Source organism: Eptatretus burgeri, chromosome 14, assembly GCF_056783735.1.
Source record: "Eptatretus burgeri isolate ZD-2024b chromosome 14, Ebu_testis_v1, whole genome shotgun sequence".
NCBI classification, from domain to species: domain Eukaryota; kingdom Metazoa; phylum Chordata; class Myxini; order Myxiniformes; family Myxinidae; genus Eptatretus; species Eptatretus burgeri.
The window spans coordinates 73,211,906-73,228,986 of NC_140974.1; the positions used below are offsets into that span (position 1 = coordinate 73,211,906).

Consider the following 17,081-nt stretch of genomic DNA (forward strand, 5'->3'; position numbering starts at 1 on the left):
GATCATGGGCTCTATTCGCTGTTCAGTTTGAAGAAGTTGAGGAAGCTGAAACCTGATGCAGTACCCATCATCAAAAGCAATGTCGTCCGATAAATCCGTCGTTCGTCCGACTAGTCCGATAAATCTGGCGTGCTGTAGCTTTCTTTTATTATTCTCTTTTCTTCATTGTTTTCTACTGGCGCTACATGACGACAGTAGGAATAAAATAAATAAAAATGCAACAGAACGTCAGATTTATCGGACTACTCTAGACAATTGTGTCGCAAGGTGTGTTCTGCACACAAGTTTTCATCGTATCCGGACAGCGAGATTGCTTCGTTTTATGCGTGGAGAGATACGGCCGATGACATGGGCTGGCCTTGTTGTGATTCATTCGCCACGAAGCAGCATGCCCGCTGCGCTGGTCACATCACCTCACTAAAATATTTCTGATATTGAGCAGTATGCAAGTAGAATTTACATTATTGAATTACGAATAGGATTTAGTCTAACCAGTTGTTATTGCCAAGTCTTCCTTCGATGTCCTCCTGATCATCATGAACGCCGGGAATTTCGTCGCCAGTTTCCTCTGCTTGTCCTGCTTCGGGCTCGAACTGGTAAGGCCGTATTCCATTTCCAGCTGCCTGAACTCCACCTCCCACGACTATGTTATCCGACAATTCTCCATCTGATTCAGACCAAAATCCTTCATTTCTCTCACACTCACTGTCGCTATCAGACAAATCAAAGTCCATGTCATCCATTATTCAAAACCAAATATTTGATTTTTTTTTAAAGCAGAAATGAACAAAGCGTTTGAGTCGATCAATCGAATGTGGAAACACACAGAAAGCCAATACAATCACGTAGACCACCAACCCGAGTAATTTGCGTGCAGCCTTTGTTGTTCTGGAGATGACGTCATGTGGGTTACGTGTCGTTCAGTCGATTTCGGCAGAATTTTTAGGGGCGTTCCCTAAGAGGTTTGTTTTTTAAATTTTACATTTTACAGAACAAGTATTGTGAAAAAACAGTCAGATCAGAAATCACGATGAAAAACTCCTCTAGGACATATATATATATATATATATATATATATATATATATATATATATATATATATATATATATATATATATATATATATATATATAATAGAACAAGTATCCGTTGGGCTAACGGCTGTCTAATCGCGTGCACGAACGGTGAATATCGCTCATGCAGAAATGAAAATTGATGTAAAATCATACGTTATGAACGTGTCATAAAGAGGAAAAGGTTATCCCATAAGAAAGAAAGGAACCTGTTCTCTACCCTTCTCCAACGCATCGAAGAGTTAGAATCCCACCAGACAAGGGGATGGGTCTATTCTGAACATGTATTTATGGAAATAACTGTCTGAGGACCTGGTTGTTGTGTGCCTTACTCGGATCTGATTCTGAAATCCACAACAAATCAGCATCCAACAAATCTGAAATCCACAACAATACTACTAATAATAATAATATGAACTAGAAGGGCACTCGGTCGAGCGCATACCTCCGCCAGGTTGAACAGTTCACGTTTTGTATCCCAATGATGGGCTGGATTTGAACCAAAATCCTATCCACTTTTTTCTTGTCACGTTACTAACTCACCCATTAATTTTGAGGTCAACGTAGACCAAAAGATCAACATGGCCTTATTTCTAAAATCATCAATTTTCATCTGATTGACTTGAAATTTGAAGAGCATTTAGAGATCAGGTCACCGAATTTAACCACCTATAAATTTTGAGATAAAGATAGGCCAAAAGGTCGATATAGGTCAATTTGGCCCAAATTTTCTAAAATCCTCAAATTTCATCCGATTTACTTGAAATTTGAACAGGACTTGCATATCAGGTCAATGAATTCAAACACCTATTGTTTTTGAGGTAAACATAGGCCAATAGGTCAAAATAGGTCAAAAGGCCAATTTGGCCCAAATTTTCGAAATCCTCAATTTTCATCCAATTGAGTTGAAATTTGAAAAGGATTTACATGTCATATCACTGAATTCAACCATGTATTCTTTTTGTGGTCACCATCGGCAAAAAGGTCAACATAGACCAAAAGGTCAGCAGAGGCAAATTTCTAAAATCATCAATTTTAATCCAATTAACTTAAAATTTGAAGAGCATTTGCAGATCAGCTCACTGAGTTCAACCACCCACAGTAGGGTAAGAATACTGATTCTGGCTCACTTTTCCCCATGTAAATGAATGGGGGATTTTCAGCGATTCATAATTTTTTTCCCTAAAAATAAATCCCCTTTTTATCCCAAGGTATATTTATTTGTCTCCCCTTTTAACTTGGAGGTTGAACCTCATTGAATTGAACACCTGGGGGTTGAACAGCTCACTCATTGAACCTATAAAGATTTGTTCATTCTCAAATTCCTTCAATAGTTTAATTTTCTTTGCACAATAATCCCCATCTAAAATATTGACAAACAAAACATTTGAATCTTTATATTTTTGAAGATACCCCTTTTGTGCCATTACGAAATGATAAACTTCTCTTAATGCTCTTGTTTGACCACCTCCTGAGCCACAGGTTATTTTTGTTAAGCCCCGCCCACTTTTCTTTAAGCCCCGCCCACTTTTGTTAAGCCCCGCCCACTTTCCACAAGGTATTCAATAAGCCCCGCCCACTTTTCTTTAAGCCCCGCCCACTTTTGTTAAGCCCCACCCACTTTCCACAAGGTATTCAATAAGCCCCGCCCACTTTTCTTTAAGCCCCGCCCACTTTTGTTAAGCCCCGCCCACTTTCCACAAGGTATTCAATAAGCCCCGCCCACTTTTCTTTAAGCCCCGCCCACTTTTGCTAAGTCCCGCCCACTTTTGCTAAGCTCCGCCCACTTTTCATAAGGTATTTTTCTAAGCCACGCCCACTTTTCCTAAGCCCCGCCCACTTTTGCTAAGCTCCGCCCACTTTTCATAAGGTATTTTTTCTAAGCCACGCCCACTTTTCCTAAGCCCCGCCCACTTTGCTAAGCTCTGCCCACTTTTCATAAGGTTTTTTTCTAAGCCACGCCCACTTTTCCTAAGCTCCGCCTACTTTTGCTAAGCCCCGCCCACTCTTACATCATTTCCAGTTCATCTCTGACTCACAAAGAAATCACTAGAAAAATTACAGGATGTTATGGTTTTGAAAAATTTCCCAATGAAGGCTTGCCTAGGCTTGCCCAGGGAATTTCCAAAGGAAACCACACCCACCAGTCTTTCTCTATAAAAGCTTCAAACCCAGGCTCCATTTTAAACATTTGTTCTTGCTGGCAATGGTGTGCTGTGTGCTTGCCTCGAACTCTCTGTCTTGTATGGAACTAAACCTTCAAGTTGATGAACTGGATTCAAACCTCTTATCTGTTGAGGTAAGATTTTTATTTTCCTATTTTCAAACTTTGATTGAAGCATACTCATTTAATAATTAAATAACTTAATTAATACATTATTATTTTCTCTCACAGGAAATTGTATCTGAAATACAAAATGAAAATACTGCTTTTGCTACAACTTGGGGGGAAATTGTTGGCTTGGTTGAAGACCTTATGAGTGACCAAGACCTTGAGTGGGATGACTTTGGTGTTCCTTGGAACTCTCTGTCTTGTATGGAACTAAACCTTCAAGTTGATGAACTGGATTCAAACCTCTTATCTGTTGAGGTAAGATTTTTATTTTCCTATTTTCAAACTTTGATTGAAGCATACTCATTTAATAATTAAATAACTTAATTAATACATTATTATTTTCTCTCACAGGAAATTGTGTCTGAAATACGAAATGAAAATACTGCTTTTGCTACAACTTGGGGCGAAATTGTTGGCTTGGTTGAAGACCTTATGAGCGACCAAGACCCACAGAACGAGTTCGTCCTTGATGACCCAACCAAAGAGTTATACCTTGGAGACCAGCAAAATCCTGAAAAAGAGTTTTACAGCAATAGTACTCATTGTGAGTTATCAAGACAATACCCACTGAACAAGTTATACGTTGATGAGCCAGAATACAAGTTTTACCTTGGAGACTCACAAATTTTGAAAAAATCAGTAAATGAGTTCTGCCTAGATGGTTTAAATAACTACCTTGGAGACTCAGGAAAAGGGTTCTGCCAAGATGGTTCGAAATATGGGAACTACCTTGGAGACTCACAAATTTTGAAAAAATCAGTAAATGAGTTCTGCCTTGATGGTTTAAATAACTACCTTGGAGACTTGGAAAGTTGGGGTTATTTTGAAGACTTGAAATGCTACCACTCTTTGGGATTTAAACCTATCAAGAAAGTTCTTACTCCCTCTTTCTATGTCATCAAACCTGAAAGCCTTAAAAGACAGAATTGGAAGAAGAAAAAAAAAACGTAAAAATATATATATATAGGTGGAAATCTCATTTTGAAAAAGACATTGTGTTGGGCGAGGATTGAGTTGGGGTTGAGATTTTGAATGTGAGGGTTGGGGTTGAGATTTTGAATGTGAGGGTTGGGACACACACACATACACATCAACAAACAAAAGTTAAGCCTTGACTATTCAGTTGAGGATTCTGTGTTTGGGGTTCACAGATGTAAGAACGTCCACCCCTTGACACACATTATATACTGTTATACACCTCGGACTTGGCCCTCGAGTGTCCACAACGGTGTATAGTAGGAGGGAGTGAAGCGCCAACCTATTGCTCCCATTGCACACACACACACACACACACACAAACAAAAGTTAAGCCTTGACTATTCAGTTGAGGATTCTGTGTTTGGGGTTCACAGATGTAAGAACGTCCACCCCTTGACACACATTATATACTGTTATACACCTCGGACTTGGCCCTCGAGTGTCCACAAAGGTGTATTATCTGCTTAGTTTTGTCTTTTGTAATTCCTGTGAATAAAATGAACCTAAAATCTCTTCCCCTTCCAAATCATATATTTTATAAGTCCAAGGAACTGTATCTATTACATCAACAATTTTAAAAAGTTCTTTCGTCCATCGTTCAGTAAGACCCTTTTCAAAATGAGATTTCCACCTATATATTCTTACGATATCACCAACTTTGAACTTAGGTTTTCTGACATTAATCTCTTTTTCATATTTTAATTTTGTAAATGTTTCTGATGGCTTCATATTCGTTGACGTGTGAATCGTGTCATTATACTTATCCACAATATCCTGAATAAAAGATGACCATTGTTGTGAACCGAGTTGTGTGAATTTTTTATATAGTCTCTCTTTTAAGGTACGATTAAAACGTTCAACAACAACTGCCTTCCCTTCATTAAAGGTACTGTATAATGTAATACTGTTATTTTTTAGAAAATTCATAAATGTCTTGTTATAAAACTCTCTACCCTCATCAGTCCACAATTTCTTAGGTTTTCTCTTACTTTTATTAAATATCTGTTGAAAAGCTAACATAAGAGTATTACCTGTTTTGTTTTTTAAAGGGACAACCCACGCATATCTACTCCTCAAATCAATAACGGTTAAAGCATACTTGTACCCCTTATCATTATTGAGTTCAATCAAATCAGCAGACCAGATATAATCAACTTCCTTGGAATAAACTTTCCTTCTCTGAAACTTTGTGAATATTGGTTTATGTAATTCATCAGCTAATTGCTCTTCAGTCTTAATGGCATCATTAGAGCCTATAAGTTTTTTGAATTTCCAAGTCCAAGTTTCAATTTAGCACTAATCATCTTCTTCACGATGAACCTATCAACTTTTTCTCTCAAGGTTGGATTTTGTATCAGAGACAAATTATACAACATTTCTCTATCGGCTTCATGCTTTTCTTCCAACGTTGTGGTATTCCCATAATCAATATCGTGTCTCATGCACACTTCATCAACTCTATTGATTGGTTTACTCCAGGATTTAGGATTGTCTGCCTCATCTAATCTTTTATCCAAGTTTGTGCCTGGACCACAGAAAGAATAACCTGGAAGATGTAATTTGCCTGGTATTCCAGTAGTTGTAAATTTACTTCCTGATAAAAACTTTTGTATATCTCCTCCGAGTTTGTGTTTGGAGATAAATTGATTTTTTTTGAACCACACACCGAACATATACCTTTTTGTATAACCCTGTTATTTTTACTTTTAATATATGAAATATTTTTAGTATTAGTTTTCTTTTTACATTTGAGACAATAACTCATTTATTTATGAGAAAAATTCCTGCAGAGTGCAAAAACCTTTTTAGTTTCCAACATGCACATTTGAATCTTAATTTTTAAAACATAAAGAATCCTTAGAAATGCCTTCACTCTCTCCTCCATTTATTTAAGAAAAAACTTGAATTAAAATGAATAGCTTGACGATGTCAATAGTCTTGAAGAAAATATTGCAAATAGACTTGTCAATTCTTTGTTTTCCTCCTCGGTGGGTTGAGTTATTTTCTGTAATACCACCAATCTTTTTTGAATCTCACTGGTTTCCATATTTTGATATTTATTCATTCTCTCTCTTTCCTCCCTCTCTCTCTTCTCCTTTTCCTCCTTCTCTTTCTTCTCCCTCTCTCTCTTCTCTCTTTCCTCCTTCTCTCTCTTCTCCTTTTCCTCCTTCTCTTTCTTCTCCCTCTCCTCCTTCTCCTTTTCCTCCTCTTCCCTCTCTTCTTCAACTCCTTCCTCATCCCTTACTATCCTTGAATCGTTTACACCCCATAGAATATTATACATATATTCATCAGGATTTCTTGTTATTCCTGTATCTAAAATAATTTTTTTACAACAGGAAACCAATAAAATTTCTGTTGAATTTCTAAAAGAGTCTTACCTTTTCTTAACCTTATAATTTTTTCATTATTTAACATTCTAATTAAATCTAAAGTTGTCGGTTTATCAACATCAGCATAATGCCAATCTTTTATTGAAAATACCTCATTCTTATGTTGTAGAACATATTTATTAAAATACCGAATACCCTTTTCTTGAAGGTATGCTTGGACACAGAAATGATAATTTTCTTGAAGCCTTCTTGCTGTCATTTATGTATTAGAAATATATGTTAGAATAATATTATGGCACGAAACACCTCCCCATCTTCCCATAGTTAAATCATTTTGTATTTCCTTACTTATTATATATAATCCTGTTTTTTCTGTTTTCATGAGATAAACAAGGGCAAAACCATTATTATATTTACCCTTATTAAATTCTTTTATTTGTTGTTTACTAATCGTGGCTCCACAAAACTCATTCTCGATACCAAGTGGATAATATTCTTCCTTACGAGACTGATTTAATTGTTCCAGGTCTTCGAGGTTAATTTTAAATGACCAATTATACCCTAAATCATTCATATCATACCCCCATTGTTCTATTCTCATTCAAACGATACGCCCTTCTTTATAAAAATTTATTTTAATTCGAACTGTGAATTCTGTATGACCTGGAGATAATATCAACACTTCTGTATCTTTAGAATACACAGCCGTTTTATTTAAGTATATATATATTGTGATAAATCGCTTAATCTCACCAAGTCATTCGCGTCAGTCGGGCTTGGATAATTTTTTAATTTATAAGCATTTTTCATGTTAATATTTTTGTTTATATTATATTTATGTCGTTCAGCCTGTGCCTTTGTGTAATAATTTGATAAATCAATATCCAGTTCTTGAGATACACCAAAGATAGAACCATCTTTACCAACATAAGTCATTTATATTAGATTAAAAATAATATCATAAAATTTTTTATTTTTGTTGAGTTGAAATAACACATATAGACATAATTGACCACAACACTTGGAATTTAATTCTTGGACTTGAAATGTTTGATAAACACCATTCTGTAAGAATTTTATGACTTCAACAGGTGGTGGAAGACCAAAACTATCAAAATAATATTTGTCTTGACTATTAAAAATACAAACCCAATGAGAACCGTTCCCATCATTATCTTCTAAGTTCATAATAATATTCTTTGTATGTTTCGACACATTTGTTAATTCATCTCTCATACAAATAACCACATTATGAATTTTTAATTTCTTACAATATTTGGCAAGTTGTAAATTTGATGTTGTATTCTTTCCAAATTCTTTCAACCACTCATCAATGCTCATTTATTTATTAGAAAGATATAATCCATTACCTCTTTTCGTTAATTTTACACCTGCTTGTGCTATAGAAGAAAGCATATCTCCAACTAACAATCTCGCTTTATCAGGCAGACCTTCAAGTTTTTCAGCAAAATCTACAATTACACCACTTCCACTAATTTGTTTCTCCAACTCTTTGTTATGTCTTTCCAATTCTTTTGAGCCTGGAGTTGAGCCTTCCTTTCGTTGGCAGTTTTGACCGCTGTTGAAATACCACCCGTCAATGCTCCAACCGCACTTAAACCAGCAAATAAAGGAATTAGAAATGGGAGAAATCCTCCACTCGTCTCTCTTATTGAATATTTTTTCAACATTGGTTTTGTCATTTTAATTTTAAGTGAGCCAGTGTCATTCAAGATTTTAACCTGTTCTCTTGTGAGCAAAACATCAATTCTTACTGCTCCTTTTCTCTGAATTGTATTAACGTTAATCGTACAAGGCTTTTGATTTTGAACACAAGATGATAGTTTATGAAGATTGATTTGATTAACATATACCCCAGTTGGTACTTTGCCACTCATTTATTTAACAAAAAATTATGTGAGACTAATCATCACACCATTATCTGTATTAATCTGCAATTCTGTTTCTTCCAAAAGCAAACAATATGTATCAACTTCTTCACTCTCTCCTCTTTCAATGTATAGGGAAGTATCCACTCGATTAGACTTTATAGTTTCTTTTTGAGCGCTCAGGTCAAACGTATAGATTGTATACAAACTTTTAAATGCTGTCATATCCAAAATAGGTTCTTTATTTCCATTACTTTCACACACCTTTTGGTAAGACTTGTATGCTTCAGCAAAATCATTTTTTTCCCAATTAATTTCCAATCTATCTCGTGGATAAAATGTTCCATCTAGAGAAACGCGAAGTTGTTTCACCTTAGCATTATCACTCAATGCATTATTCTTATCAGTCGCAGTATCACCATCTGGCTTTTTAAAAATCATCCACAGATATCGTGGCTTTCCTTCCAGAACACCCAAATTCCACGTGTAAGTAGTTTGATTGAGTTTAACGTGTTGACATCTTCTTTTGAGGTATGATACACTGAGTGGTTTCTTTGAGTTAAGTCTTCGATTCAACATCTCTTCTGTTTTAAGATTAGGAGTATATTCACTGATATACCAACTCATCTCCTCAATTACAAATTTATTCTGATCACCAAAAGCATTACCAACACCAAAAAGCAATCTATTTTCATTATCATTCCTTTGTCGTTGAAATCTAATTTTAAGACCATACAGAACTTTATCATAATCACAAAATCCAAATATACCTTTAAGAGGAACTGCCACAGTAAAACTATTTTCTGCTTTTGTATCATCATTATACATTCCTTTCCTTTGAATATATCCAGGGTCTGTGTTTGTTCCTGTTGACATATCAGGAATAAAACCTTCGACAGACCCCTTTCCCATTCTATCACTGAATGTATAGAGTGTAAATTTCATCATTTCAGATACAGCAGAGACATAATCAACCGCTTCAACTTCTTGTGTTCCAATATACAATCGCACACTATCAAACATTTTCCAGAAGAAATCATTTACAAGTGTAGCATTTGTGTTATTCCCAGCCTTAGTGAATTTAAATTTACACAACAAGAAACTTTCGGAGAGATTCAAATAGGTTTGTTGATTATTTATTTCAAAACTTTTTGTACCATTTGTATTCCAGTCTGTTCCAGTTATTGCATTTACCTTGAAGTAATCTTCTTTTTTAGTGGAGTTTGAGATAATAATAGTATCATCCAAATCATAGATACTATCAATTGCTTCCATACTTGTATTTATTTAGGAAAAAGATGTTAAAACTTTTGAAACCCTGATCCAAGTATTTGAATTATTTTCTGTCGTTCTTGGGGGACAACTGAGTTTTACCTTTCTTAATTTCTTTTATTGCTTGTAATTTATGAGATTCTTTCTGAGCATCTTTTATACTCTTTACAGCACCTGCTACATTTCCCACAGCAGAAGCAGTTGAACCAATTAGGTCTTTATGTTTAAGAATAGTTGAACCAACACCCATGAGAGTATCAATTATCCCATCTCCTCTAAATTGATGTCCAACACCCCTTTGTCTCTTAGGTTTATAGTATCCTCTACCAAGATACATACCTTCACCCTTGTAGTACGGGGAAAGGAACATCCCATCCCCTGTAATTATTTTATATTTTCCCAACTCGTGCTTCCTCACAATAACCATCGTATTTATTTATTGAAAAACTTCACGTAGGTGAATTCTGATGGATATAACTTCTCCATTAAAAGAAATCACACGATTATCTTGGTCGGTTATCCTAAAATTTACTCTGTGTATGGTTTTTCCTGACACAGGTAGATAAACCAAATTTTTAGGTTCCATATTGAATTTATAACCAATTGGGGTTGAGTATGCGCTGAATGAAAATATTGTATTTGTTTTTAATCCATCATTATAAGCACCATCAATCAAATCACAGTGAATTAACACCGAATTTATTCCTGAGGATATTTGAATGACATTATCACTGTAAAACGTCCCATTAGTTTCAATCTTTTTTGAGGAGAAACCTAATAACTCTCTAAATGAATTATCAATTGTGAAATCAACCTTGTAGTTATTTTTAACTTTAATCGTTGATTTTGAAGTATGTTTTTGAATGTTTATAACAATATTTTTTGGTTCATCACCCTGTTCTTTCATAAGACGAGCAATTTCGGAAGATATTTGAGAAATCTCGTATGCTCCGGGTGAGACTGTTATCGTTTTGTATCCACTTCCCGGATTATAACTAAACTTGTCATTTTTCTCGGTTATATTAAATAAGGTATTATAAGTCTCCATGGACAATAAAGATGCCTCATATTCTTTTGTTGTGTCAAGTTGTAGTGGGTATGGGAATGAAGATGTGTGGTCGCTTGTTGTGAAATTAAAACTCAGGATTGTGCTTCTCATCTTATTTAATATGAGATAAAATGTCTTTATATTGAGATTTATTAATTATTTTCATGTTCATCAACTGGTCTAAAATGGCTGATGCTTCATTAAAACAATTGTTATTTCCAGCCTTCTTACTGCCGAACAACAATAACAGTCTATTAACTAATTGCGATGGGTCATTTGGAAGAAAACTAATACCTGAACCAAGGATACTTAAAGCCTGAATAATGTGTTTCTCCTTCTCATTCTTCCTACTTTTACCAGAAAGAATAACCTTATAATTTAGAGTGTTCAGCAAATCAATATATACTCTATCATCATTATTTTCCATATCCAATGGTTTATCAATATACTTTGATTCATCCCTCACAGTTGAACCTTGTCTTCCATCTTTTGTGAGAAGAAACATTAATCTCGGAGTTAGTTTAACAGGGGGTTGAGCAGAACTTAAGAACCTTAATTCATCATTAAATATCAATACCTTTTCTTGAACAAGATGAAATATTGCTGGTTGTTCTGTTGGAATGAGTCCTGCTTTGGTTTTTGAATCCGCTGAATATTCATTGTTTTGAACAGCATTCACAATATAATCAGGGGGTTGATTAATCTCTTCCAGTTGTTGAAATAAACCTTCATCATCATATTCTAATTCTCCTAAATGCTCTAATTCTTCCTCCGTCATTTGACTGAAATCTTTTAACATTTGAAGCTTTCTAGGAGTATATTCTACTGTGGGAACTGTGGAAACATCTTTCATTTTTTCTTGGGAAGTTTTTAAAAGTGGTTTAAAAAATTTCTCTTGTTTTTTTTCAAATGCTTCTTCGCCCGTTAGTTTCTGTCTGCGTTTCTTCTTTATGTCTTCCTGTTGTTTTACAACTTTTGAAACCAACTCTTGATGTTCCTTAAATCTTCTTGCTCTTTCTTTTGTATCCATTTATTTATTGTAAAATATCATTTAATGAATTGTAAAGATCAACAGGGAAATTTTCCTTTTCTTCATCATTCAAGTAGATGTGTTCAAATAAATCCTTTTCTTTAAATATTTCATCAAATTCTTTATTAACATTAATGCGAGTTGTAATTTCTTCTTCACTAATCCTTGCATCTCTGCTTTTCATACGTTTGCGTTGAGTTTCTTCATCAACATCAAAACCGAATGATAAAATCTTCACTCCGCTCAGATATTTAATAATTTGTCTCGTTCCTTCTGGATTAGTTTCTAATATCCCAACACCACCAGATTTTAGTTTCTTTAACTCACTCTTACAATGTGAATATTTTGTTGTACCAAGAGAAACCTCCTCAAATATTTGTCCTTCATTCCTCAATCGCATATGTTCCTCCACTGAAATATAGTGATAATCTTCACCTTTTACTTCTCCAGGTCTTATTGCTCTAGTTGTTGTTGATACAATGCGTATCACGGGGTGTTTTTTAAGTAAATTTACAATATTCTCATTTGTACTACACAAGAACCTTGATTTATGAAAGTTTTTTCCAGAAGCAGATTTACCCACAAGATTTATAATAATAGTTGTCATTTATATATGTAATTGTTTATAAAACAAAAAATATATCCCTTAATATCTCATCTTGTTTCACAACAATATATTTATATTTTTCAGTCGTGTGCTTCATATAATCCTCAAATTTCTTTTTACTACATAATGTAGAACAATTATCTCTCCAAAAATTATTGATATCTATTGAATTTAACTTGAATAAAATAAAAGTATTAGCATTGTTTCTGATGGAACGACGAGGAAGTTGAAAGTACGATTGACTAAGATAAATACAATTACAAGAAGAATGTCTCCCTCTTGTGTAGTAGCTGTCCATTACCGTTTGGTTTCTCTCATTAACACAATCATCAAAGATAACGAGGTTCTTTTTGATTTATCCAAATCTTGGGGAGACGGTATATCATCCGTATTATCACTAAGAATACAAGTTATAAGATTTGATTTCTTTTTACATCTCTGTGTATCACAAAATAGTTGAATTATATCTTCAATGTTATAATCATTTAGGTTTTTTTGACGTTTAAATAAACCTATTATATCTTCTTTTTGAAGACCAGCATTAAAACCTTGTGAGAGTAGTTGATACTCTGGTTGAAAACTCGACTTTGTGAAAATTATTAAATTATCATAATCTAAAAAGTTGGGAGTGAGGAGCATTTTTAAAAGTAAGCAGGTTTTTCCACATCCACTTGAACCAACTATGAGACATCTTAATGAATTTGGGAGATTTTTATGGTTGTTAAATTTTATCTTATTTTCCCAAATAGGTAAAAAATCATTCATTTATATATTTGAAAAACAGGTTATTTAATTTATTATTGGCTTTTTTAGAAACTCTATATTTTATCCTAAGTTCAGGTTTAATTTCAAGATAATCCATTATTTTATTTATACAATATCTTGTGTTGATATTTCCCTGAAAATTACATCCATGAATAATATACAACAACAATCCTTTGAACATTTCTCTTATACGTTCAGTTTCTTCCCTTGTAAGGAAAGGTGTGTTATCATCCTCATACTTTACATTCATTTCTCTAATCAATCTTGTAAAGTAATTCATTTTTGGTGTAAATCTAAAAGAATTATTTTCCTTTTTATATTTTTTATTATCATTAATTAGAAGATAATCACAGAATATACATTGTTTATAGGCTTTTGACTCTGTGTTTAATCCCCGTCTTTCACACGCAGGACAATTCTCAAATTTGTCATATGGAGAATCAGGAAAGTCTAGCATATTTATAAAGTAAAACTTTACTTAAACTGAAATTCATCTATACTTTCAGTTGTATATTACCATCGATATCGATATACTTTTTTTCATTATCAGATTCAACGACAACATTTTTTATATTAATGGTAATTTTAAAATTATCGTTAACTACTATTGAACGAAATGTCATTTCACCTGATATATTAACATCCTTTATTTCATCAGGATTTACATCTTTAAGGTTGTTGAAAAAAATACAAATTTCTCCTTGCATATTACAGATGGTCTTATCTTTTCTTTCTAAAGCTTCATCCATAAGGTTTTTGTTCTTTGATACTTTTTCTTGTTTCATTGCTTTTTCTAGTTTTGAATATATTACTAGAAGGAGAGGAGAAACTTTTGTTAGAGATACTTTAATTGATGTTCTACCAGGTATACCAAAAGCCCTTCCACTGAAGGAAATTGAAGAACTCATATTATTTACCATAATAGTTTTTATCCAATAGTTGTTATATTTATCTTTGTTCAATTTTACATCCTTGACATATTTCTCAGTATCTTTAACAGATGAAGAAATTGATTGAAACTTGTCTTTTGTGTCTTGAAACATTGTATTTATTAAGTGAAAAAGTTGGAGGATAAAATGTTTTTAAGCACAGATTCACCTATAAATTAAACGAAATTTTCATCAAGAAAATTTTAGTTTAAGCAAAGTTTTATTCTATAAATATGGTGAATACAACGTACTGCGATGTTTGTAATCACGAATATAAACATTATAGAAAACACCTCCGAACCAACAAACACACATTTAATCTATTTCATCAAATATCTCCTCTTGAGTTGGAAAGAAAACATTGTGATATCTGTTCAAAGGATGTTTTGAAGAGTAGTTATAATCAACATCTTCAATCACAAAAACACAAGAAAAATGAGTTTAAAGTAAAGGGAGACTATTATATTGAAAACACTGATGGGGCATTTAAAGGGCATATAAAAATAAGGATTTTTCAATTTGGAGAACCCGGTCCATCATCAATAGCTGAATCAATTGAAATAGTGAAACCCGATGTTGAAAAATTTATTAAAAAGACATTAAAAGAAATGAAAACTTTAAAGTTTTATATGGGAGTGAAAATGAATATGAAAAGACAAGATGAAGAACATACTCCTTATATGAGAACAGGTCTTCATTTTATAACATCATTTCAAGATTTTTTGAATAGTGGGGTTTATGAAGAACTATCAAGACAAGAGGAGGATGTTGATAATACAGTGGTAGGAAGTGGATTCAATATTAAAAAATCATCTTTTTAGATATACACATTCTAAAATCAAACCCTCTTAAAGCTTCTTCTTATATTGAATTACCAAAAGAAATAAAACTAAAGAAGGCAGTTGTTAATATTAAGAACAATGATAATAAATGTTTTCTCTGGTCTGTTCTTGCTCACTTTCATCCACCAAAATGTAATTCAGAAAGAGTAAAACAATATATGAAATATGAGAATACCTTGGACATTAAAGATTTTAAATTCCCAATGCCACTAACAGATATTCCTAAATTTGAGAAAAAGAATAATCTTTCTATTAATGTATATGGATTAATGGATACAAACAAAGTTCAAATATTAAAAATTTCAAACAACTATAAAAATGAAGAAACACACATTGATCTTTTATATTTTAGTGTTGGAAAGAATTCACATTACACATACATCAATAATTTATCAAGATTAATCTCTTCTCAGGTATTCAGAACAGCAAACAAAATATATCCTTGTAAGCGATGTCTTAATTCATTTCATACAAAAGAACGATTAGAACAACATTCAAAATATTGTAGTAATCATAAATCAGCTGTAATTACAATGCCTAAACCTGGTGAAAAGATTTATTTTGAAGATTATAATAAATCTATCATGCACCCATTTGTGATATACGCTGATTTTGAATGTATCCTTAAAAAGATAAATACTGCTTCTCCTAATCCAAAAGAACCATATACAAATAAATATCAAAAACATATTCCTTGTGGTTTCTGTTATTATATCAAATCATCTGTTGGAGAAAAGTATAACAAACTTGAACATTATCGTGGAAAAAATGCTTCACAAGAGTTTGTAAAACGATTAGAAAAGGATTGTATAAGACTCACTAAATTAATGAAAGAAACAAATGAACCGATGAAATTAACCAAAGAAGAAAAATTAGAATTTAGAATGAACAATATCTGTCATATTTGTGAGGGGGAAATTAAGGAGTCTAAAGTTAGAGACCATTGTCATCTTACTGGTAAATATAGAGGTCCCGCTCATTCCTGTTGTAATGTTAATTATAAATTACCTTCTTTTATTCCAGTCTTTCTTCACAACAGCGCCAACTATGATACACATCTATTTATAAATGAACTTTCAAAAACACCAGGGAATATTTCTGCCATAACAAACACAAGTCAAAAGTATATTTCATTTTCAAAAATGATATTCACAAAACCTTTAACTCGTATTAGGTTTCTAGATTCTTACAAGTTTATGGGAACACCACTAGCCTACCTCGCATCAAATCTAAGCTCCACGGACTCTTTTCCAAATCTTAATTCATTCTTTCCAAAAGAGGAAATTCTCACTAAAGAGGAAATTCAGATTAAAGAGAGAATTCAAAGTAAAGAGGAAACTCTAATTAATGAAGAAATTCTAACTGAAGATGAAATTCTAATTATAAAGAAAATTCGAACTAAAGAGGAAATTCAGATTAAAGATGAAATTCTGATTAAAGAAGGAATTCTTACGAGAGAGGAAATTCAAACAAGGAATGAAATTCAAAGTAAAGAGAAAATTCTTACAAGTAAGGGAATTTATCCTTATGATTATATGGATTCATTTATGAGATTTAAAGAAACACAACTTCCTTCAAAAGAAAGTTTCTATAATAACCTTTATGAAGAAGAGATAAGTGATAAGGAATATAAACACGCACAAGAAATATGGAAAATATTTAAGATAAAGAACCTTGGAGAATATCACGATTTATATCTAAAAACAGATGTTTTATTGTTAGCTGATGTGTTTGAAGCTTTTAGATCACTCTGTCATAATAAAAATTGTTATGGATTAGATCCTGCCCACTATTTCACAGCTCCTGGTTTAGCTTGGAGTGCAATGTTGAAAATGACAAAACAAGATATAGATTTAATCAGTGATGTGGATATGCTTTTGATGATTGAGAAGTCCAAGAGAGGTGGAATATCACAAGTATGTTCAAAAAGATATGCTAAAGCAAATAATAAATATCTTCCAAATTATGATAGTGAAAAAG

At 33.1% G+C, this 17,081-nt stretch overlaps 1 long non-coding RNA gene across 1 annotated transcript; it reads left to right on the forward strand.

Annotated features, from left to right (window-relative positions):
• Window positions 1–2,715: 2,715 nt before the first annotated feature.
• LOC147013615 (uncharacterized) lies at window positions 2,716–4,897 on the forward strand. The gene is made up of 2 exons (XR_015051389.1): window positions 2,716–3,372; window positions 3,469–4,897. It is a non-coding gene; the product is annotated as an uncharacterized LOC147013615 (long non-coding RNA).
• The last annotated feature ends 12,184 nt before the right edge of the window (window positions 4,898–17,081 follow it).